This window comes from Balearica regulorum, chromosome 3 (assembly GCF_011004875.1).
Source record: "Balearica regulorum gibbericeps isolate bBalReg1 chromosome 3, bBalReg1.pri, whole genome shotgun sequence".
In the NCBI taxonomy this organism is placed as follows: Eukaryota; Metazoa; Chordata; class Aves; order Gruiformes; family Gruidae; genus Balearica; species Balearica regulorum.
In genome coordinates, this window is record NC_046186.1 from 6,185,749 (window position 1) to 6,211,988 (window position 26,240).

The following is a 26,240-nucleotide window of genomic DNA, read 5'->3' on the forward strand; positions in this document are numbered from 1 at the left end:
GTTTACAGATGACCAGAGAAGTAAAACGTTCTCCTGGACTGAGGCCAACGTGTTCCGCACTGAGCAGAACTGAACCTGTGTGCTTTTAAAATGGGAGCATTAGCAGTAGTGAAATGAATAAATTCCATCACATTGGGGATATATCAGACAGAGAGGAGCATTGAGGTGCCCCTTCCCGCACTCAATACACACTAAGAACTAAGTGGTAAATGTGTCTCTCTCATTTTTTTTCACTGTTAATCTTTGCTGGATTTTTTTATACTTCTGAACATCTACAGGAAAAGAAAGGAAATTAGACTGAATTAGAGCTTGTTCAAGAAAAAACCAGCTTAAAATATTCAGTTCTGGATTTAAGAATGTATTTCACACAGATTCCAGTGTCAACCAAAAGAGTATATCTCAAAAAAGTCAAGGTATGAAACCAAAAACATTACACACACCCTCCTCTCCACATATACACTATGCCATAATTGAATCATGGTTGAAGTAGCACTGAAGTTCATGGTTAAGTTTGAGCACATGCTTGAGTTTTGTTTACTTCAACAGAGCAGAGATGATTTTCACAAGGTAAGGATCTGGTCTTTAGAAGAGATTAAATCCTTCACGTATCAGAGGCAGGAAGCAGTAGTTAGATTAAAGAGAATGATTATCCTCTTCAGAAGCAGACAGTTTACTCAAGTCTCAAATAAGGGAAGTAGATTGTCTTAAACACCAAGGAAAGGAATATAACTATCTTCCAAACAATAACTCAATGAATAAATCATTACACCTGGTAAAAACAGAACCATAACTAAGGATACAAAGTGGTATCAGGAGTGGCTGATGGCATTGAGATTTTCACAGAATCACAGATTGGTAGGGGTTGGAAGGGACCTCTGGAGATCATCTAGTCCAACCCCCCTGCTAAAGCAGGATCACCTAGAGCAGGTTGCACAGGATCGTGTCCAGGTGGTTTTGAACATCTCCAGAGAAGGAGACTCCACAGCCTCTCTGGGCAGCCTGTTCCAGTGCTTGGTCACCCTCAGAGTCAAGAAGTTTTTCCTCATATTGAGATGGACCTTCCTGTGTTCCAGTTTGTGCCCGTTGCCCCTTGTCCTGTCACTGGGCACCACTGAGAAGAGTCTGGTCCCATCCTCTAGATACCCACCCTTTAGATATTGATAAGCATTGATGAGATCCCCTCTCGGTCTTCACTTCTCCAGGCTAAACAGCCCCAGCTCTCTCAGCCTTTCCTCATACCAGAGATACTCCAGTCCCTTCATCATCCTTACAGCCCTCCACTGGACTCTCTCCAGTAGTCCCCTGTCTGTCTGGAACTGGGGAGCCCAGAACTGGACACAGAGCTCCGGATGTGGCCTCAGCAGGGCAGAGCAGAGGGGAAGGATAACCTCTGTCAACCTGCTGGCCATGCTTTTCTTAATGCACCCCAGGACACCATTGGCTGCCTTGGCCATGAGGGTACACTGCTAGCTCATGAGCATTTTATGGCTGCAGTGAGTCCACAGAGTTTAAGGAACCATGCACAAAGAAGGTAAAGTACAAATGTGTTTGCATTAAAGACAGAAAACAACAATGAAAAAAACACACATACACAAATTTTGCTCTCACTCCCTGAGCACTTTTACATCTGATAAAACTGAAATTGCAGAGTTCTTTAATCTGATTTAATGGAAAACAAAATGCCTGTTGATAAGTGTATTTGGAGACAGGCTATACAACCAGCATTTGGCCTTAGGAGTTTCTCAAATCAGAAAAAAAAATTTAACAAATCAGTGCTTCACATACACAGTTTCTTCCTCTATTCTCTGCCTTTTAGGTCACTCTGCTATGACAGTCCAATTCATCAATTATGAGATCTCGTTGACAGTCAACATGCTCAATTTAGTTGTAAATTAAACCACTAACTGTCCAGGAACATACCTGGATATTCCTTCTTTCTTTTCTTCTTCACGCAGTCAATCATTTCTACTGTATTTTTACTCTTAGTCATCAGGATAGAAACTGTTCTACTTAGGTATTTTTTTCAGTTCTCCTATGCATGCTTCTGGCATCTTGACTACATTTTGTGGAGCTGCCATTTCAGATAAGTAAAAATTTTCAGTTAATTTATTCCATCGAGACATTAAGTAAGTCTAGATTGATTTTGTATCCTTTAAAAATAATTTTGACAATACATGCCGTAACTTCAACCCTCATCTAACATAACCATAACAGAGATCTGGTTTGCCTCTGAATTAATTCAGTCATACTTTTGAAGAGAGAAGGCACCACCAGGATCATCTAATCTGAACTTCTGCATAGCACAGGATACTTCTCACATAATGCATCCTAGAAATGGCAGTCCTAGAATTTCTTGTGTAATTTTACTATATGTACTATTTTACTATATGTAAATATTTTACTATATGTTTTAGAAAGGCATCTAATTTGGGTTTAAATTTTTTACGTATCAAGAGATAACTTCTTCAAATACTTTAAAATGCTAACTTTTTATGCAATATGGTTGAAATTCTGTAATCATTTGTGTCTTTGTTTGCCAGTCAGAAATTACTAGTTTGGTACTCCCAGGTAATGTTCAAATAATTTAACTTCAGGTGGGTAATCAAAATGACTGAGTTTCTCTATGACAAAATTTTCTTGAAATTTTACATGGAAATGTGCAGGCTTGCAGAACTGTCGCTTGAGATCTTTCTCCAGCAACCCTCTCTCTAGAGGTCTCTAGCCCACCTCCAGCCTAAAAGAGGACTATTGTCAACACTAGATGAAGTCAGCTGTGGCTTTCTCTAGCAAAGTGTTGAAAACCTCCAAGGACAGAGATTTTAAGTCTCCAGTACATAACCTGCTCCAGTGTTGTACTAGTCAAAAAGACCTCTAAGGTCCTACGTGAAACCACCAAGCAACAATTTGTGGTTCTTGACCTTTATTCTACCCAGCACTACTAAGAAAAGTTTGGTTCTATCATTGTTTGTAATGTGCTTCAGCAATTGTAGGCTGCTATCTAATCTTAGCCTCCTCTTCTTCAGACTAGTAAAACTAAGTAATCTCTCTCAGCCTCTTCTGCCAGGTCATGTGCTCCAGGGCCTTCAGCTCTCAGTAGCTTTCAGCTAAACCTTTCCAGTTTCTCAGCATTTCTGTGGAACTGAAGAACCCCAAACTGGATGAAGTGATCCAGATTTGGCTCAACAGCATAACGCAGAAGGTCATGACAACTTCCTTCAGTCTGCCAGCCACTTTTCTGCAGAACTGTGAATTTTGCTTTGTGATGAGTCCAAACTGTTGACTCATGTTTGGCTTGATGTTCATTATCACCCGCCAGGTTCTTCCCAGAAGGGCTGCTATCCAGACAGTTGGTATCCAGCCTGTACTGATGCATGGGGTTACCCTGTCCCAGATGCAGGAACTCAGTGAATTTTCTGTTGGTTCAACTCTCAAGGTTTACAAGACCTGTCTGGACTGAAGCTCCATCAACCAGTGTGCCAGTCGCTCCTAATTTACTGTCATCAACGGATTTGCAGAATGTGTGTTTTGAATCTTTGCCCACATTTTTATTCACAAGGCTAATGAAGATATTGAACAATATGGGTCCCAGCATCAATCCCAGGGATATTCAGTTTTCACCTGTTGTCACATATATGTCAGGGCATTATCTATTACCCTTCACATCCAGCAGTCCCAGGGATTTAAAACTCTTTGCAACAAGAAGGAAGGCACAGGAAAGCAAAATGACATGAAATGCTAACAGAAAAAAGGTTATGCTTCAAAGTCCTACCTCAGGTGACAAAGAGTAAAAAAATAATCTAGAAATTTGACAAGGATATGTTAACTTTAACAGGCATCCCATAATGTAATATGGAAACTGTGAAACCAGATTAATCCCAAGAGTAGTTATGTTAAATTAAATGATTTAGCAATGGCTATTCTCAGCAAATAGACTATAAATGTTCATCAAAAGAAAGATGTTGCTGGGGGATTTTTCCAACACAGACTTCATTTCTCTCTACAAATTGTCTACAGTAGTTATTTAAACACTGGACTTAATTTTGTTCTTACATACTAACTGAATACGTATGCTTACTTTTTCTCTGTATGAATATTGTTTATATAGTAAAATTACCTACATATCTGTGAAATAAAATTGCTTTCTCCATTCAATTGTCCTCTGTAAAAGAAGTCTTTCTTAAAGGTGCATTCTAGAGTGATGCTCTAAACCACCACCCAACAAAATAGCTTTTATCATAAATAACTGGACTATATTTTCTTCCTGATACACTTTAACAAAAAACCCCACATCATGGCATGGAAACTCACAGTTCAAGGGATAAGGATAGCCATTCCATCAGTGCTACTAGTTTTAGAATAGTCTATAAATAACCAGCAAATAAATAGATGGATAGCATAGGTATATCATTAAGGAAACAGCAAAGCAGATGACAACAGCAGATCATCTTTCCTCTTCACTTCTCAAGATTATAAACAGTAATTATTTTCTCTTACATCATCCCTGCTTTGGAAAAAATTTATGTTCCCTTATCTCTACATTTCTAAGGTATATTTTACAAACTCAAAATGAATCAATAACATGGGATTAAAAGAGAGAAGAAAGGGCGAGCGCATTACTGTGAACAAAGTGTTACTCCAGGCCAAAAGAGTTTAAAGGAAATGGCATTCAATGTTGGGGAAGTCACAGAAAGTTTGTGGAAATGCTATAACCTGTAAGTAATGCTTTCCTTTAAGTCTACAGAACACCCACTTGCTCTTTTTCACAGTCCTTATTTTTCAACTATTTTTTTCTTGAAAACAAGATATGATACAAGATGTTTTAACTGAGAAACAACTTCAATTTTATACAAGTGAAATTTTGCAAATTCTGTTCTTGGAAGTAGCCAGTCACTCCAACAGGACTGAAGTCCTCTTTCATCAGTGTAAAAGCAAATTTGCTGGGAATCTTTCCTACATGAAGAAACATTGAAACCCCTAATGATACACCACCTTGAACCAATCTCAGCTTGAAACCAGATATAATAAGTGACATCAATGACACTGCCTCACTGGTTTATCAAAAGAATTAAAAGTAGATATATTTTGCTCTCTCTATAGTAGTACCAGTCACTCTAAGCAGTTAAGAAGCTGAGTTATGTGGTGTACAGCAGAGTTAAAATACTTTGCTTGCTTTCCTTGGAACATGCTGAAGGATGCAGTAGATAGGACCTGGCACAGTAAACGTATGCTTAGTCTTCCAAAAATGTGTTGCATTTTATCTTTCTTTCAGCATGAAGAACTAAAAAGGAAGATTAAAAAGGGAAAGAAAAGGTAAAGAGTTGCATATTGTCACCTACCATCCAGGATGAAAAATAATCTTACTTTGATTCCATTTTAAAGCTTTCACACTTGACATACAACTCTTTGTGTGGGGGAGAAGGCAAGAGGCCAAATGTTAACCTGCTTACAACTATTTTGTGTTTGAAGGAAATGTGCCGAGTAGCTGCTGAGCTGGAACATTCGAAAAACATGTGCAGCATGGCTGGACACCCCTGTGTTTGGTAACAATGTTAATGATGATGATGTTGGCTTCCCAAACTGCTTGCATATTCATATTGTGGCGTGATTTCCTGATTTCCTTTGCTAAAGACCTCTACATTGTCCACCTATCATGGCTTCAAAGGAGCTAGGTGACTACCCTAAGGATGAAACAAAGTTTCCCTGCAATGGCTGATATTACTAAAAGACTATGCTAAATAATTTTTTTTATTATTTATTTAGACTAGAGAATAACGAGGCACTGTATGCTGTACCTGACAGCTCTAGGGGTGCAGGTAAAAAATTATCTAGATTAAAAATAAATAATTTGAAAAATAAAGCACAAGGTAGCTCAATATTGAAGCGTTTACAAAATATGCTGAAAACACGTTTTTAAGTCTTCTGTATCTTGAAATTATCTGAGGATTATCACTGTCTGATGATTTTTGTTACAAAAAGGAAAAATGTATGTACTCTTCTGGGAATCACTTGAACTGGTAAGCAAAGTAAAAAAAAGCGTTTCAAGAGTAAGCATTTTCAAAGATTAAGCTTACTCAGAGTTTTATACTGAAAATAAAAATGCGACTTGGGGAAAGATCAATAGCTTTTGTAATGTAATACTTGATTTGGCTATAAAGTACAGACATACAGGGAATTTCCATCATTTTTACCCACCTCTTATAGAACATACCATACATTCTGCAGTAACCATTAATCTGAACAAGTCTGCATAGCAAACTTGAGGCCTTTGATGTAATACTGTATTTGAGTGCTCATGTGTTTAGTACAAAGTTCCCAATATTAGAAGAAAACATGAGGTCTTTTTCTGGCAGATCAAGATGATCTCAATTTTAATATATTTTCACAGTTACAAATAGCAGAAATAATTTTGCTTTTTTTTTCTCTACAATATCATTAACCCAATAGAGTTTAAGACCTTAAGAACCTTAAAAATCTTAACTGTTACAGAGATGTTAACAATCTACAGCTGTAAAATGCATGAAAGGAACCTGTGGATTATAACAAATATTGATTAAAATAAAAGTATTTTTAAATTCTGATTTTTCATTATGGAAAATTGGTGATTTTCTGTCCAGGGCCAAAAGATGGGATTCACTTGAACAAGTTGGACATCTGCAGCATCCTAATTAGTCACCTAAAGTCCCTTTACAGTAAAAAAGATATTAGGCACCTTTAGAGAGTGCCAAATTCATCCTAAACTAGGTGTCTAAAATAAGTCAGATGAATCATATCTATGAATTTGTCTGAAGGTCAACTGTGGACATCAGCAACAGAGCCTGAGGGACACCGGCTTAGGTCTACATGTCCTCAGTACATACAACCTCAGAAAAGCAAGACGAATCCTACTCTGATGAGTGATGAGTGAAGAACACCACCAGCAATAGGGCAACTTCCATTTTAGGGCTAAGCAAAAGCCAAGACTAAAGAATGACTCAGTAAATTTGGTTCCTGCTCTGATCTCAAAGCAATGCAAGAATATATAAAGGCGGCTTTGTACCCTGGGTGTGTGTTAACTCCATTCATCTTCCTCAAAGAATGTAAAATGTAATCTAACAAAGTATGTACAGATAAGTAGGGGGAAGGGTGCTGGCAAGACTATTTAAGATTATGCAAAAATTTCAAGGGAATTATGAAGAAAGCAAGCAAATGGAATTGCACAGACAATAACAAAGTGAATGGATTAATTCCCAGCAGTCATGATCTCATTGTTTAAGGAATAAATAAAACTGACCTCCTGACAGGGAGTCACTGCCCTTATAAGACTTTGCCCTTGAACATATGCAAAATCTACACATACTGTATTTATTTGAACCAGCTCCATATCATATCCAAATTCCTTGTCTAAATTTATTATTGCTAGTCTGAAATGTGGAGCTGGAACCTGCAAACGAAACATTTCCATTTCATGGGATACCTTTGATTTCTCCAGGAAAATATTTTTTTCTGCTATAATAAGTATCATCATGAATATTGTAAAACTATGTGTGAAATTTATGGCTATCTTCTACCACTGCTTTCCAAAAAACCATAAAATAATTTTGGATAAACTATGCTACCGAACTTAAAAAGCTATGTGGGATTTATTAATATATTAAGACAACTGACCTTTCCTCACTTTTCTGGTTGAGGACACTGTAACACCTTTCTGTGGTTTCCATCTGCCTGTACATCAAAAACTTTACATACCAGGTTAATATTAGGATACCTTTATGTCTTCTGGATAGCATTCTTCTGAACACTTTATCCTGGCTCTGTATCAGTTCATAGATGAGATTCATATAAACAGCTTTAGAATCTCACAAGTAAAGCTTGCAGTCCTTCTATTTAACGATGATATAATTATAGAGACTCACTTGTAAGCAAAAGGAAAATATTGTAAGCCATGAGAAATTTTGGAAATATTTCTTTTAGCTTTATGACTAGAGATATGAATAGATGGATAAATAAAAGGACAGACAGCTTAGAAATGTGCATTTACTTAAAGTTTATAATGGCTTCTATGCAAATTTCTTGTAGTTATCATATTACGTGTCATCTCAAAAAACCCTCAAGTACCTCTCACCCTCATAATATTTTCCCCCATTGTTCTTTGCAGATAGCTTGGTTTCGAACCCAATTTAGGTACAGCCACTTGCTAAACACTTTTTGCTCAAAGGTTGTTTATGGTCGTGGATGGAGGCTGGCTCAGAGCATGTCTTGCACACCTGCTCACCATCCTGGGTGTAGAAGAGGGTTGGAGGATCCAGTCTAGCTCCTACTGATCCACATTGAATGGCATAAGGTGAAGGCGGCTGGTTTAACTCAAAGTTCACCAGGAGATCAACCTTAGCCATGATCTGCTTCAGTGAAACTCAATTCTCAGACATATTCTGTCTATAGTGATAGACATATTCTGCCTATTCCGGCACTCAGGGACATGGTTTAGTGGTTGGACTTGGCAGTTCTAGGTTAATGGTTGGACTTGATGATCTTAAAGGTCTTTTCCAACCAAAAAAATTCTATGATCTATTCACCCAACTAGAATATGTCCAGAATTATTCACTTTACAGACACAACTTGTTAAGCAATACATCCAGTACAGGTAGTTAAACTAGGTAAGGTAGTAGGTAAGTTTGGGGTCAGCTAGGGACCAGCCTTCTCATTCACTGGCTTTAACTGGCAAATGCAAGTAAGAGAACAAACCTAATTTAAAAAATTTGCATCGCAAAACTCTGTCCTGTTAATAACCAGCATCAATATATGTTTCTGAAAATTGCATTTAAGAGTTTTGCTAATGTTAAATGAAAAATGAAGAAGGAGGAGTTCCTCAAGAACATTGTTCTTACATGCTTTATGTTGAAAAGAAAGGAAAGCAAAGTGAACCTAAGGTACACACTGGTAAGCAATACCTGTGATTAAATTAATTTTCCTGTGATATGGCATATCTTTGTGAATCAGGCCTGCTGACAGACACTATGAAATACCCTCCTGAATAATCCTCTGGAGCTCCACTAAAAGGAGGAGCATAAGAAGGTAAAGAAAAATTTTGACTAGGAGAAACTTGAAGAGGTTTCAGATCATATGAACAACACATATATTTATTTTACTCCTGTTATGTTATTTGTAAAGATTATAATTCTGTCTTTTCCCTTACCCTTAATAAAACAGACTTGTCTTATATTCACTCCCAGTAGAACAGCCAATTCTCACATTATCTGCCATTCTTTGGGATATCACCATCCTGCACTGGAAATTACCACTGTGCACAGGAGATTTATAAGTACTACAATGCTATAGGCATATCCATGCAGGCATCCTTGGCAGGTGATGCTCTTTCAATCAGAGTGGAATGAAAAATGGTTTGGGGTTTGGGTTTGGTTTTTTTCAGTTATGTTGTTTCTTGAAAAACTATTTAAAAAAAAAGCCCAACTTCCAAAAAAATGCCAGAATGTACATGCATGAGTAAGAAATTCAAGACACAGATTTTTTGCTACATGCACAAGTAATTTGGTGTGCTTTATAGCAATCCAATTCAAAAATCTGAATTCAGTATTACAGCTTATAGATGAAGTCCTGGTTCTATAGTGTCCCCAGCAGAGCTTCCATTAACTTCAATAGCTGTAAGATCTCACCCTATGAACATCTCTCCTAACTTAAGCTTGTACCTAGTACAGATGATTATCACCCTCTTGTCAAAGAAAAGCAGAAGAACGGGCTCTCAAAATGGGACACATCCTAAAAGAGCTTTTTCTCTATATGCGCTCACATGCAGATTAGAAATCCAACTTTGACTGTATCTATAAAGGTATTTTTTAATGAAAACAGGCCAGTATGGCTCTAGAGAGAACTCCTGCTGCTTCTAAGCTGGCTGGGTTCTTTCATAAAGTCATTACAGCATTGCCTCTTGGGCTAGGACTCACCTCATACAAAGTTTGGTGGTTTAGTGTAATCTAGTCACCCTTTATAATCAATGGGAAAAGAGAGGCACTTCTATAGGCTGATCACACCTATCCCATCTCTCGTAAAAGAATGTGTCACCTCTGGATGTGCCCTTCTCCCTGCAGGACACAGGAATGCAGATAATTGATAGAAATAGACGTCTGGTTGCCAGCTGAGAACTTCAACATTTAGCCATACAGACACGGTGTTAATGCAAACTGGGAGATTATAACCTATGGAATGAACGTAGCACAAGACATTGATCTGGTTTTTGAAAGGAAGGCCACTAATTCATTAATTCACATACCTCTTAACTACAAAAATAAGTCAAACAATTTAGCTCAGCCATTTTACATGACAAATCCAAAGCAACTTTTATGATGAACTTGTGTAAGAAAGAAGTATATTCTTGAATGTGCATAAGGAAAGCATTAAAATTAATTAATTAAAATTAAAATACGTGGTACTATATGTATGTAGATGTGGTCTCCTTGACATGTGACTGGAGAGTGCACAGTTACTTGAATTAACTTTTTCTGTTAGAAAAGTTTTCCTGTCCACTGTAATCAGAGAACAATATAGAGTGAAATTCAAAAATGTATTCTTGCTTCTTTAACACAAGAAATGTGTATATAAGCATTTCACATTCAACTTGTGGCATTTACGCCACTGAGTCTAATTCTGTGGTTAGATTTTTATTCTTTTGGAAAAACCTTTCTAATTTGATAATTGCAAGACATGGAACTCCAGATAAAAATCACATCACGAAATTCAGAGAATAAGTGAGTCACACATTGAGTTAAAAAGGAAATGCTTCCCTCAGAAAAACAGTGACCAGTATGCATTACATATAATCTGCATGTGTTTTTATAAAGACAGAGTACATTTCTCTTAAAGCTCAGAATAATTGATAAGAGAGATGGCTGTCTCAGCCTCCCAGGCTGAATTTGGCTGCCTGCTGCCTCTTGAACAGCCCAGGCTTCCCAATCTGAAAAAGAACAGGACTGCAATATTCAAAACTCCTGCCTGGGTTTTGCTACTTATTTGCCATCTGAGCATGACTGAGTGCAAACGAAGGCTGAATTAATCATGTTTTAAGGCTCGTTTCACAATTGCTGTAAAGCTTATGGAGTTATTTGGCACTGATACTAAACCAGTGCGAACCTTGTGCATGGTGATGCCATGATACGCGCTAGCCATGCGTACCCAGCTTGCATAGGCTGGGGGAGAAAAAAGCAAACTCAAACCTGCACAATGTGCCCAGGTATGAAGAGTAAGAAGACCCTAAAAATCACTGCCTGAATTGAAAGGCTTTGAAGAAAAGTATTAGGATTTTTTTTTTTTTTTTTTTTTTTTTTACTGGGACTTCATTCACAACACTGAGAACAGAATTTGGCCCGGTGTGAATATTTCCTTAGTCGAATGACTGTGTGACATTTGCTATTTAACTATGCAAAAATTTCTATGCTGCTATTCATTATTTTTTCTTAATTTCTTTAAATATGACCAAATTTATCTTCATAGTAGCCTTGTGAGCATTATCTCCACTATATACGTGAGAAAAAGAATCATGAAAAGATTATTTTCCCAAAAGCAGTTTGTTTAATTGGCAAACGCTTCTTGTTTTTTCCTCTACTTTCTCTTTTCTCTTTCTAATGTTAGAGAGAAAAAGGAAAACATGAAGATTCCAGGATTTAACAAAATGATGTAGCATTTGGAATTAAGTTAATTTGAACCATCAGCTAATTCGGCTAATTTGGAACAATCTATTTAGTTAGTCCCTTACACCATGCCTATTGATAAATATACCACAAAATTATTAAGCATTTACACAAAACCAAAGAAACACATGCTATCATTAATTCAAAACAATCTCCACCATCCAAAGCCACTACAGGAGTTCTGATATTAAACATCCCCATTCCCTTCTCTGTGAAACAAGAAGGGAAATCTCAAAAAAAATATTTCTGAATTGCATAAAACTTTCACAGTAATACTCAGACCAGTTACATATATAGAACTGAAACTTTTAGATAAAAATTTACTGATATATCATTTAAAAGCAGAAAATTCAAAATTTTAATTTGTGAACAAAATTTGCCAGATTTTGTTAGTTTGGTTAAGATTGGAGGAATACTTCGAGAATTTCAAGGCCAAAAGTCAAAGTGACACTGACTGACTTGTGAAAACCTACGCAAGTGTATGCTGGCAGCTTTTAGTATCTGAAATGTAGACGATCTGTACTAGTGGAACCACAGTTTTTCAATAGTGACCTTCCAATGAATTATATCTTAAATAATCTCAGCCATTTCACAGCAAAACAAACAACGAAGTTGTTTTGGGAAGCCTTGATTCATCATAGCTTACCTTTAACAGAAGAAACAGATCCTACGTGTCCTGGTCTCTTGCACTGCAGTGCTGATTGCCCACCCAACACCCATTACTACTATAGACTTCACGTATTTATAAAAATTGAGGTACCGTTACAATAGTTTTGATGGGAATTTTTTTTTTTTAATCCTGAGATGAGGGGACGGAGACCAAAGAGCATCTACTGTGTATGGATTCATTACCATAAGCTTTACTGATAGTTTATCCTGTTTCCTAATGAAAGCAAAAAAAACCCCACCATGTCTCTATTAAAAAGCAATCAGATTTGGTATCCTGGTGACACTTTAAAGAGCACATTATGTGGGAAAACAAAATAAACATTTACCCTGGCAAATGAAAGTGACTTTGGGTTTTGACATACTTGGCAGGAAGGTAGAATTATATTCATGTCAAGTATGCAGAAAAGCTAATATAATATTTAAATATTTGCTTAAGTAATATAGAATTTAAAACAACACATTAGAAGAAACATTTTTTGTGAAATATTTTTAAGTTTTTTAGTATAAGACATGCCATGAAAGTAATATGTTCAGCAGAAATTTCAGACTTCTACAACCTTTGTTACACATTCCCTTCACTTGTAAAGCCGTAAAGTCTTCATCTGCTACTGACAAGTCTTTATTTATATTTCCAAGACAAAGGCAGTTCTTATACTGATGGTCTAAACTGATAATGAATATATGCAGCTTTCCAAAGAAACAACCCTTGAGATTCTCAGTCTTACAAATATTGATACAATGAGCTAATGTTAACACTATCTCAGCTAAATCCTACAGCACTCTTCTACTGTTCAATATTACACGTCTGCAATTATTTTAAAACTCCTTTAGTTTTACAAGACATAATTCAGTGAAGACAGACCTTTATATCGCTCAGAAATTATCTAAATGCAGTGTGTCAATGACCTCTGAAATTCTCAACTATATACAATAATGTAGCACTAATTAATATATTGAACTGGATACTGGCCACTAGTTTTAGTTCCAAAAGTAAGTATTTTGATGCACACTCTAAATATGCAGATATTGGACTTTCCTTTTTGAGTACAAATCTAAATTAATTAGTCACACGTACCCACAAAACTAAAATTTACTAGTGTATCATAATTATAAATTATTATGAAGTTTGAGGTACAATATTCTGAATTACTAAGAGTATTTTAAAACATTTATTTTAAGAAAAAGCTTTGCTTAATTTTATCTCATTTGGAGAGATATGCATAATCAGAAAATATTTTGAAACATTTCTAAATTGCCATAATAATACTATAATAATTCAAAGCAAAACCACCAGTCTTCATTGTAATTGTATGGTGTAGAAATATGTCATTTTAAAATCACTTGAAAAGAATTCATTTAAATGTAACCTGATTTGTAAATTTAATTATGAACTATTAAACTAACTGCTCGGATTTTCAGTTCTTCTAAATCAGCACAGCTCCTCTGAGTCGCATCATCAGAGACAAGCTACTGTTTATTTCAAATCAGCAATTAAAAGCAATATCAAGAGTATTCGGATTGTGAGACATTTACAAAAGGGCTACTTTGGGTAAGTTGACTTTCAATCTTCTTAATTTGCGGTGCCTGATACACAAATTGTTATGCTGCATTAATAATAGCTTTTGAACATAGTATTCATTCATCCAGCCTGTTATAGAAATAAATTCAACAAGAGACTATTCCCTGGGCGCGTTCTCAAAATTGCTTCCAATAAAGACACTATCTTCCAACAATGTTAGCACCGTTCAACATGCAAAATTTTCAGTCGCTTACAAAAGAGGAAAATATATAATATTTTTAAATATAGAAATTCTACAGTTGGTCAAATGATTTTAAAAGGTAGAAAGCTTTGAATTCAAGAGCTTAGCAAGAGATATCCCAGAATCCTACTACCAGGATAATCTCCTGAAAAGGACGTGATGGCTCTAATTCCTATTATAACAGGAATTATAACCAGTTATAAAGATATTGAGTATATGCCATAGTTCAGGTTGATATTCTTACTGCTGGGCACTGACAGGTTTGGAAATTTAACCTGAAAATGAAAATAATTTAATTTTGGAAATGTCAAAACCTGTTCACATTTCAACGGATTTCTCTCATTCTATTTGGATTTTCTTGGTGGTTCAGACTGACCGAAATGGAAGGGTTAGGGGTTTTTGGGGAGGTGGAGGGGTGGCAAGGTGAACCAAAGATCTATAAAAAAATCTATAAAAATCACATAGTCCTACTCACAGAATAATGGAAAAACATCTTTGGTTCAAAATATTACACTTAACAATTTCACATAATTGGGATGCAAGATAACAAGATTTTGAAGCACAGCTTTGAAGGCTGAAGCCTATTTATTATTAAAGGTCCTTATAGTGTAGCAACACTAACAACCCCAGTTTGGCACCAATTACTGCCTGCACTGCTAGAAGTTGCTGTATATTCTCATGCCATCATACATAGTGTTGGAGAAAATTTGCTCTTCATTGGTGGTTGATTGGCTTCTTTGGGGTTTCTGAGTTTTTCTGACATTTCTGGAGTCAGATCTAGCATTTCTTAAAGAGGCCAATGTCTCTTCAGCATTTTTGTCTCTTTCTTTAAAATACAGTTCAGGATAACAAGGTTAGCAGGCACAGCAGTTGTCTCACCAATATATTTCTTTAAATACTGGAACTAGAAATCAGATCTCCAGCCTTGGGGTACATCAAGAGTTAACTCCCATTTTAAGAAGGGTGTGATTAGTAGCTGGAAATCTGCCTGAGTTTAGTACATCTGAGGATGCTATTACAATTTTCAGATATAAAATAATTAGCTGATGATATGAGCTGACAGCTAATACATCTACAACAAACATTAAAAAAATTATTTCCAAGCGGATGTAGAGAATGTGTTCCGTTTCTAAGCTGTTTGATATGGTCTGTGTAAGGAGATAGGACACGATACCAGATGCTGTATGTTCTACAAGGTTTTTCTGCAGATGTCTGCAGCCTGAGAAAATCAACAGTGCTTTGAATAACACTCCTAGTAAAAGCATCTTCTTGTCAGAGTCACTGTATGATATAGGATATGAATCCCACACAAGTGGATGAACTGATTTTAAATAATACCATCTGACAATGGCAGAAAAAACTCATAGTAGGTCTGAAAAGTCCTGGAAGTGGCTGTTAGCCTTGGGAAATAAAATCCAGCCCTGTGACAGAGACTACCCGTCCTTCTTTCGTTTGATCAAATGGAAAACCAAATTTAATGATTGCTTCCGAAGTTCCAGGGGCGAAGTTTCAACAGCACTTAACACTGCCACTAAGGAGTCCATATCTTTGCCCCTTCCATGTACCACTCAAAAGAAGAGTCTGGAAAAAATGCTTAAGAATTATTTGAGAATAAAATACATGCAATAATGTATTTTTGATATTGCCAGTTTACATTGCTTTCGTGCCATTGCCTTTAATGAAATTTCTTTTAGAACACCAAAAGAAAAGATTTTAAGCATCAAGTATACTGTATATGATAGATACCAATATACCAAAGAAATTCTAAAAGCCTGCCACTACGTGCATACACAAGTGAAGAGCTACCTCTCAAACCACAAATCCACACATTCAACCAAGAAGAATATTTTTTGCCCCCCAAATAAACCCATTCCCATAGATAAAATTGTACTGAATTCACATAAATCCATTTCTAAAATTTATTCTGTATGCAAAATCAGTATTTTTTCTAGCAATACCATTATGGTCTTGTCTTCCCTGAAAACACAGCTGTAGTTGTGGATGTCCTTTGTCAAGCCAAAGTGGCAGCCATGCCTAATTTTTGCCACGTTAAAGTTAGCTAATTGTAAACTCTGGATTATTAAAGGCGTCAAATGCTGATCTCAGGAATATCAGTAAGATTAAACTCTGCATGTTCACTCTATGAGGACTTTATGTAAGGTAGCTATCTGAAAATGAGATCTGTTACTGTTTTTCCTGAGTACCGAAATTAAAATAACCTTTTCTGCTTCATTTAATGAAAGCGTATAACTGTCTAGGTATCCTCAATCTTCATCAAAAGTGGTAGAGAAAAATGGAAGAAAAAAGAGGAGAGAAAATTTAAAGCTTGAGGGGCAAAACATACAAATGGAGACCTGCTACCTCGTGTAGCGTTAATAAACTATGCCAGTTTATTACCCAGGCTGTTTTGTTAGGAATGTTCTGGGTCCGTTTTCTAGTGGATTGAGTAAGGATGCATCTCCCATTTTGCAACATGTAGAGTTTACTTATATTACTTTACCATTTCAACAGACACTTAAAATGCTTAAATCTTACTGCTTCTGATTCCATAGCCCTGACACGTGTGAAGCTATTGCTGAGTGCAATTTTGCAGAGCAGCCGGATCATATTCTTACGGAAGAATACAGCAAGCAACATTATAGATAAAATAAACCACAATGACTGAGACAAAATGAAAGACAGAAAACCCTGTTCCTTGTATACATAAAACATCTATTCCAGGAAATACCAGCAGTTACAGATTACAGAAAGTGCAGAAGCTGGAAAGTCCAATTATACGCTACCTAGATTTTTAAACAGTTTTTAGAAATTTGAGATGGTTTATCATTTATGTGTTTTTGTAAAAGCTCTTCTATTTCTACCCCACCTGCCATTTTAATATCCCAAATGGGGAACTTCAGAACAGAATCACGGAATTGTAGAACAATTTACATGGAAAAATGTTTGGGACCTTCCTAGAGATCTCTAGTTCAACTCTCTGCTCAAAAGAGGTCCAGTTCGATCAAGCAGCTTGGCACCTTGACCAGTCAGGTTTGGAGTATCTCCAAAGTTAGAGACTTCCTTAACCTCTCTGGCCAACCAGTTTCAATCTCTGATCAGAATCTTTTTTTTCCTATTACGTATCAGTCCAAATGCTGTCCTTTAGCTCTTGCCCTATCATCATGCACATTCAAGCAGGGTCTGGTTCCATCTCCTCTGTATGCTGTCATGAGTCAGTTGTAGACAGCAATAAATTTTGCCTTTAGCTTCCTCTTTTTCAAGCTGAACAAGCTCGTCTCCCAGCCTTTCGTCATATGTCAGGTGCTCCAGCCCCCTAAACTTCTTGATGACCCTCTGCCAGACTTGTTTCAGTATGTCAAAGTCCTTCTTGTACTTGGGAGCACAAAATTGGACACAAGATTCCAGATACGGTGTCACAAGTGACAAATAATGGGGAAGCATTATTTCCCTTGACCTGCTGGCTAACCTCTTGCTAACACAGGCCAGTATGTGGCTGGCCCACAAGCTGTACTGTTGCATGGGGTTATTGCATCCCACATTTGCTTTTGTTGAACTTCATAAGGTTCCCATCAGCCCGTTTCTCCGGTCTATCAACATGGTCCTTCTGAAAGGCAGGCCTGCTTTCCAGAGATTTGACTGCTCTGGTATCATGACTCAGTATTTATTTGCCATGCTATGAATTACTTCTTTTATTTTGTTTATAAGATTCAACAGCTAATCATTTCTGAGTTTAATGCATAAAGAGAAAGAAATGCTTCAAGAAAATGGAGCACAATGGGAGGCATCTTCTCTGGTTAAGAGATGTCCTATGCTCACTTTAATTCCTTGCATGTTAATCTTCATTGAAAGCTGATAAAACTAAAATCACATCAACATGCATACTTTGTATTCTTCATTGTACTTATGTTCCTATTCTTACTCTCAGTACTAAAATGATATCTGTTCTAAAAATTTGCCATAGGATCCTATTTTAAGGATAGTCTGAGTGTCAGTTTACAACTGTAGTCCCATCAGAATGAGCTTTGACACCAAAAATGCTGGTATTTCCAATATACTTCATTCAATAAGAAGCAATGTATTTACTATTAGATTGCCTTAATGACCTTCACCTTAGGCAACAGATCATTTGACTTTCCTAATGACATCCGAACTCTCGTGTGAATATAGGTGGGAAGGCTTGGCCTCTGGTGGCTTACCAAATGGCGACAACAAATGACAACGCTTGTACTTAGCAACTGGGTAATGTGTAATCAAATCTTGTGACATGCTAGCTTTGAGACTGGAACTTACTCAAAGGAAGATAACAATAGATAGACAGTGACTATTGAATGAATCATATTGAATGATTCTCGATTTTTTGCTTAAGTGCCTGCACAAATGTTCACAAAATCCTATCTGAATTCAATCAAATACCACAGACAATATAAGGCCAGAAGCTAGCAAAATTACCTCTTCACTCCTGAGGAGAAAAATTGTACTAGCCCAGGTTAATCCTCTGGTCAGAAGGAAATAAAAAACTGCAAAACAACCCAAAACCGAAGGGAGAAAAGCAAAGATCAAATTTATCTAAGGCAGGACAGAGCAAATCTCCATTTAGCCCAGGCTCCAACAGTAGCTAGCCATGAAGGCTTAGGCAATAGTATAACTACAAGACAAGCTTATAATAATTCTTTCCCTGAATAGTCATACAGCACCCGGTGATCTGTGGCTCAAGCACTTCCTTAACCAAACGCACTGTCTTTGTATTCGATAGCCTTCAATAGATTTTTTTTTTTTTTTTTTTTTTTTACCCCATTAACTTGTGCAATTCAATAGATCTGAGCTCATTTTGGCTATATTTAGCTGGAGTGCAGCCTGCAAATTACTTTCAGCGCTCCTCTATATTGTCTGTCTGCTACAAACTGTGTACGGAGAGGGTATGATGACACACAGCTTGCTCACTCTGCTATCAGAGGGCAAATGCCAGTTTAAAAGAAAGGGATTCTTAGTAATTTGGTAGAAGGTATTATTTGCAGGGCTGACCCATGAGCATGATTAAAACTAGGTTTTGGTTCCTGGCTCGAGAGTAATACTGGAAAAGCTATTGCCATTCCCTTTGTGAATATACGGAGTAAGGAGAGGAAAAAAGAGGCTTCTTTACTACATCTGTCATGTCTAGAAACAGAGACACATGAACCTTCATATAAATTAAGATGGCACAACTTAGGCTGAGAGGCATGCACCAGCCTCCTATGGATGAGGCAAGAAAACATCCTTTCCTTAATACTGGTTTGTGAATCTTCTCATCTATTTGTTAAATCCAGGACCTTGTCTGTTAAATCTCCAAACCCTCTCTTCTGCAGCAGTTGAAATAGAACACCACCACCAAACTCCCTTGTATTTCATGCCATAGGGAACTTTCCTCTATTGCTTTCATTTGTGAGAAGAGCTTGTTTTCTTCCACAGAAGGCTTTTCGTGATATGGTATCAATGATATCAATGATATATCAATGGAAGGAGAGAGAAATTCAGGAGCACACGCTGAAGCTTGGTCCAAGGTACTCCTGCACCATGGAGCTTTGCAGGTGGGAGCGAGAAAAGCGGGTGGTTGTGAAGCTTTCCGCCAAAAAATATGGGGTCTCTGTGCTGAGGTTTCAGTCTTGCTCTTCACGATAGTGTCAGAAAATTTCTTCATTGCAACAGGTGAGAAGTGATAATGTCATAGAGCGATACTGTATTTGAAATTTTTATGTAATTTTCATTCACGTTACAACTCCATGGATTTTTCTTTTAAGTTTAGTGAATCCTGTGCAAAGCTGTCTTGAAAATGGGTTTATGCAAGTGGCCAATTCTTTTAGGAAAGCTTGAGACGATAAAACTGTTCTCAGCATAGGCCTGGTTACCATCTTACCTTAAGAAATAAACTGTTGCATTTTTTAATTCATGCAGAAAGGACTTAAATATTAAGCTAATGGAGTTGTATAAAGGACACATATGTAGGTATAAAAGGTAAGTAATTTGCTACATAGAAAATAGACCTGAAACAATCACACCCCAAGCCCCCCTGCAAAACATCTGAATTACATCCTGTCTTGTAGAAAAGATTTGCGTTATTGCATCTCTACGCAACCTCAGAAATACAAAAATACTAATCATTATCAGCACTGATTTGTTTAATTACTTTAAAGCATGACAGCAATTTCAATAACCTACTACCAACGGCACCTTTGTCAGACTTCAGAATCATTCCTTCTTCCCAATTCTCCAAAGTTTACATAAACAATAACTATGTTGTCAGTACCAATATACGGTCACTAGTATATCTAAGCAACAAACGTGTTCAACACAAGATCGCAAATAAACATAGTATTAAAATACATTTAGGAGCAGAACATTCCTTTAGTCTTCCATTTGGCTCCCAATCAAATGATCCGTGGAAATATTGTTTATATGTATGTGTGTCTACATTTAATTAAAGATATAAATAAAAAATATACATATATATATAAAGTTTCCTTTCAAAAGTGCTAAAACACAGTCATTTGGGTGTCAAAAATACAAAACACAACAGCCCAGAATCTTCCTCTTCCTCAGGGAAAGCAAACAGTGGCAAAAAAATACTCAAAGAACTAAAAGACAGAAAAGCAAATAACACCTTGTCCTCCCAGCAAAACCACCTAAATTTGCAGTATGAGCAACGTTCACTAAAATGCTCTAAAAACAACAATATTTTACCAGGACCGAAGACCCAAACAAATAGCACGGTTTATGTAACCATAGCAATCAGCCCCAACGTGAGAAAACCCTAATAATCTTAGATTTGTAGCAGCGTAAAAAGTCTATTGATATTATTTGCTATAACAAGAAACTTTTTCCATTTGATAGCTTTTTCCCATTCTGACGAGAATGACACAATATTTACAGACATATAGGTAATAACGAAAAACTGTTTCTGTTTATTTTCTGTTTACTTTTAACCAATTCAACCATTACCCATGAGAAATGGTGTTTTCCCAGTATCCCAAACATTCCCAAGCAATGTGTAATCAGAGAAACCATTAACACCAGCAGGCTTATTTTTATACTCAATAATGGTTACAAACACTTTGATGCCCAGACAGCTAATTTACAGTTGAGACGCTACTAGTTGTGCTATCTTTGCGCTCATCTGGAAACACTGGAGTGATGCAGTGAAATGAATTCCCTCTATATTTGCATTCTTAACTGTGGTAAGGTATGTTTTGCAATATTGGAAGAAAAACACTGCCTGGAGAATAAAGGGGTTTTTCTTGATTGATGTTCCATCTACGTTCTTTTTATCTTTGCATCTATGTATATCAAAAGACGTAGAGAGTATATAGGGAGCTGGTGTTGACCTTTCAGTCTATGAGAGATCATCGTTACACTCTTTTTTTCATATCAAGGTCCCACTGCGTACACAGAACTTCACTCTCCAAAGATAACCACCCTGAAGGCACCAGAAGTATCGTTCCTAACATCTGATGAATGCCACTTAAATGCAATTTAAATGTTTTGGGGGAAAAAAAAAAGCAAACAAAAAGAATTTTCTCTCTTAACTAAAAAGTTAACTTCCCTCTGGATCATTCTCTCTCATTTCTGAGTACAGAAGCAGGCCTAAGTTACTGCAAAACTTAAGTTTAAACTTTTAGGAAGGTACAGTTAAGTGAAATTCAACTTGTAGTAGTGATGCACCGAGCTCTCAAAGTAGTTTAAGGGGGTGGGAGAAGGAGATGCTGGGGTATTTTTTTCATCACTGTCCCCAGAATGTCCCCACTGTCCTTGGGCAGGAACTTTCCCACTCCTATTTGAGTATGTTACTTAGTTGTTATAAGTCCCTTTTCAAATTCAAGACAACCTCCTCCTATTTGGCCTGGACATGCAGGTGAGGATAAAACTGGTTAATACTGAAGGCTGCGATTATTTAGTCCATACAAGAATGTATCATAAGATATAAGGCTTTTAATGGTATGGCTTGTCCTGTTTCCCACCACTGGGAACCCTGTGCCCATATTTGCCAATGTTCAGTAAAGAATAAAGAACTTTATTTTCTACCCTTTTTTTCAAAACTTAATGTCTTAAAATTTAAGGCTAAAACTTGAGTTGCTGCTGTAAATGTTATAACATTAGAAAGCTGCAATTTTATATGTGGACCAACACAAGATAAATGGATGATAGATCCGAGTGTATTTTTAAAGACAGCAAAAAAATGCAACGGAGATTACTCTCCTATTCTCAAGTCACCCTGAGCAGCCATATATACTCATAGGCATATATACTCCATCCATTTACCAGTTGCCCAAAACTCAAGCCTATTCCACTTCCAACACTTTTTGTCTTAGTCTTTCAGCCTCCACTCCCCACATGTGGCCAGGGTAGATGCAGAAGGGTCCCTGACAACACAGAGAAATTCCCTGCAAGATAAATACATCCAAAGGAGTCTACAGAGCTGTGTAGCTCACGGTAAAGACGACACAAACATTTGTACCAGCTGAATAGCTCTGTAAACTCCACTATTTATACTGCCTGGGTCTTCAGTAATTCCAGAGAGGAGACACTTAGCTCAACGTGCAAAAACCCAAAATACATTTAAACATTTTCATCTGTAGCCAAATCTTACCCCAAGATGTATTCTTTCATAGGGTGTAGCTGGTAAAATCTAAGAAGGGTTAACGTTTATAAACTGTGATTCTAAAAATTCATAAATTATTAAATTTGGGCACAATATCGTGAGATAGCAGAAGTCACCACTCAACTAAATGCAAAGATTCTGTCCCAAAATAGAGCTTCTGTCAATACGAATCAGAAATCACTAAAAAAGTTAAAATAATTCCTTCTGAAGAAATAGAAAAATAAGATTATCATAAAAATATATATAGCAAAAAAGAGAAAGAATATATATAGCTCTGAGAAACAATGCCCCGATGCTTAGTAACATAAAACTTTTTAGTTTGTCTTCTGGCATGCAGTTTCTATTAAGTATGTGTTGTCTGTACTACAGCACTAAGCTTTCCATATGGGCTTTAAATCAAATTCCAGTTTGTTATTGATACATCCTGCATGAACAGATACTCCCTAAAGAGTAATGGCCCCACCCAGCACTTACACTGGCCTAATTTTCGCCAGTGAAATGAGCACAGTAGTACTAAAAGACCTCAGAGCTCTTTCTAAATCATTTCCTGCTTTTTTTTTTTTATAACATCATAACATCTTTTCCAAATTAGTACAATGAATTTGAGTACTTCAACACTATCTGAACACAAGGGCTCATGTTTTTTTCTGAATTATCAAATTTTAGCTGTCTCAACTAAAAGATGCCAGGTCCATGCCCTAGCTCCAAGGGCAGTCAGCATGGAGCAACCTGCGTCCGTGCTCCTGCCCTCTGAGCCTCCCAAAGAGAGTGGCCACATCCAAACCATGCCATGGAGAGAGCTCCTGGCCCAGGCTGACTCCCAAACTGTGCCCAGGAATTGTTTGGGACTACGGTACCTGGCTCAGGTCAAAGCATGACCACTCAAAAGTTGATGATCATCTTCCAGTTGGAGGGAATCTTCTTAGTCATGGTCTAATTTACTACTATATGCCAAGTTTATTTTATTTCTATGATTGAAACAGAGTGGACTTCCAGAACATGACTTCTTGTATCCCAAGGTGCATGTAGGTGTGTTTAAGTGTGTTTGACGGACACAAATTAATCGTATCTGAACACAGACAAAATTAAATTAATTTAACCTCATGTGAACAAAGGATATATTCCAAACACATCTACACTTTATTGCAATCTACTGTATTTTACACAGGGCCCATTGCATTTCTGAGAGCTCTGTACAGAAGCATACTAACAAACAGTACAGGGAAAATCACACCCACAACAAACTTCCTAGAACACTAATAGGTATCTGTAGTTTTTAAATACCTAACGTAATTCATAGGACAACAGACCTTAAAAAACCACAAGCTTCTGCCAATCCCTTTCTGTAGGGATGTACTTTAGTTTTAACATTTTGCTGGCATCTAGACTGTTTTCATGGTAGTGTATTCTAGGGAAGTTATTTTCCCTCCACTGTTTATTCAAACTTGCAATGTACTATGAAAGCATTATGGTAGCTACTGCAACTGAATTATTGCCATATAACATCTGAGTGTTGGAAATCTATCCCTAAACTAGGAGTCAGAGTGACAGATGAATGGTGTTTCTCTTAATCCTAGGGGAACAAAAGTGAACCAGAGCATTCACAGCGTGATGCTCCATGCATTCCTTTGTATGTCAGTTCAGATTTCTGATGGGAAGACTTTTTTCTGGTGGGGGAGGTGGAACTATAAAACAAATGATAAAAAATGGATATGTACGGAATGAGACAGAAGTCAGCTTTGCAATGACACTGACTGAAGTTCTAACATGGCTATACTTTAATAATATAGTAATATAATTTTAATAATAAGACATGGTAAATTTGATAGTGGTTCTGATACGAAAATTTAGCAGAATTGCCATCACTATTCCCAAAATCACAGCCAAACCTGCAGCTAGGTTTACTATGGACAGCTCACCCGAGAGGTTCAGAATAGCAACATAAGGACACAAACACCCAAAACTGCATCTCTACCCAAGCTGCAAAATAAGGAAAAATGCAAAGATTTTAGATGAGCATGTACCATCTCCCCACCAATTCAGCCATATCCCACAGGAATCCCAACTCTCCCCTCTAAATGATTTTAAGAGACAGAGGAAACCAAAACTGCAGTCCACTTGCAAGGTTTTACTTCACATGGGTTCTGCCATACAGCAGGCAATAGAAGGGGAATTGAATTCCCGAGTACCACCAGCTTTAGTTATTCCAGAGTCTAACCTGTACAATAAAAGAGGGGTGTTAGGTAGATCACCGATAGATTTTTCTTCTCAAGAGACTGTCACCTGTTATGAAGACAGCTGTTATGATCCGGATAGCTCTCTTTCACGTGTACAGTTCAATTACATCCATGAACTAGAATTGTTTATTCCATCTATAACTGTTCTTACTCTGAGGAGTAGTGTTTCACTGGTGCTTTACTGTTATCTTAGGAGGGCAAAATACTAACTGTTATGAAGTGAGACAGGTGCTATTCCAGTTTTCATTTGGTTTCGATTCTGCCAATACAGTTGGCTGGTTTGCCACTACTTATTGCTATTATTGAAGTTTTTATAAAAAGTCATGATCACAATGTATTGATAACATAATCGCGAGTTATGAAAAAGTAATGTGAATTTTGTTCTTAATTTTGTTCCGTATTTTAGGAGTAGTCCACCTTCTTTTGCACATTGCTATTATTACAGTTTTAGAGATAGTCCCTTTGCTTCAAATTAAAACCACAGGATACATCAATAAGTTCTATATACAATCCTAGAAAAATGTCCTTTCTTTTTAATATGACAGCGTTAGTGGGTGTTTTTCATTCAAAAATGTAGAATTGTTTGTTCCCCTTTAGTAATGTTTGAAAGTGGCTCGGAGCTTTGCTTACTCCTCTGTGGTACAAATATGGAATAGACCTCGCAGAACAGCAAGCGATCTCGTGAAGTCTTAGCCCTAATTTTATAAAATATTTTAAAAGAAATAAGTATAAACAATATTTGCTTTTTGTATCATAACTGAAACCATACTGCTAAACAATCATATCCTGTTTAGCCCATAATGACATCAGAAATATATGTTTATCATCTGCTCTGGACAACTTAGCATGATTTTGCCCCAAGGCAAAGTGGAACTGAAATCATTTACAGTTGTCCAAATCAAGATAACCACACGTTTCTGAGGTAATTGATACCTAAAAGGAACACTGCCTTTAGATCACAGTTCATGATTTAAGTATACTAATTCCTTAAAGAACGCTGTTAGAATTTTTAAAGTGTCTATTGGATTTCCTCCAAAACTTAGCATGGATTAAACAATCTACTGCACAAAGAAAATGTGATACACGAGATTAGCCCATCCACTAACAACTCTTCCTTTAGGAATGGATCACATTTCCTGCTATCTTTGATTCCTTTCCACCCACCTCACAGTGACAACAAAATCCCAAACAAAATGAAGCCAAAAATATATCAAACATTTTGAATAGCATGTCTCAGGCAATCTTTCATGTTTTGTCAATAGTTTTA

At 36.9% G+C, this 26,240-nt stretch overlaps 1 protein-coding gene across 10 annotated transcripts in view; it reads right to left on the reverse strand.

The window, feature by feature from the left end:
- Positions 1–26,240, reverse strand: part of SUPT3H (SPT3 homolog, SAGA and STAGA complex component) — a 282,637-nt gene that overhangs the window by 60,560 nt on the left and 195,837 nt on the right. The gene's annotated exons all lie outside the window — the stretch shown is intronic.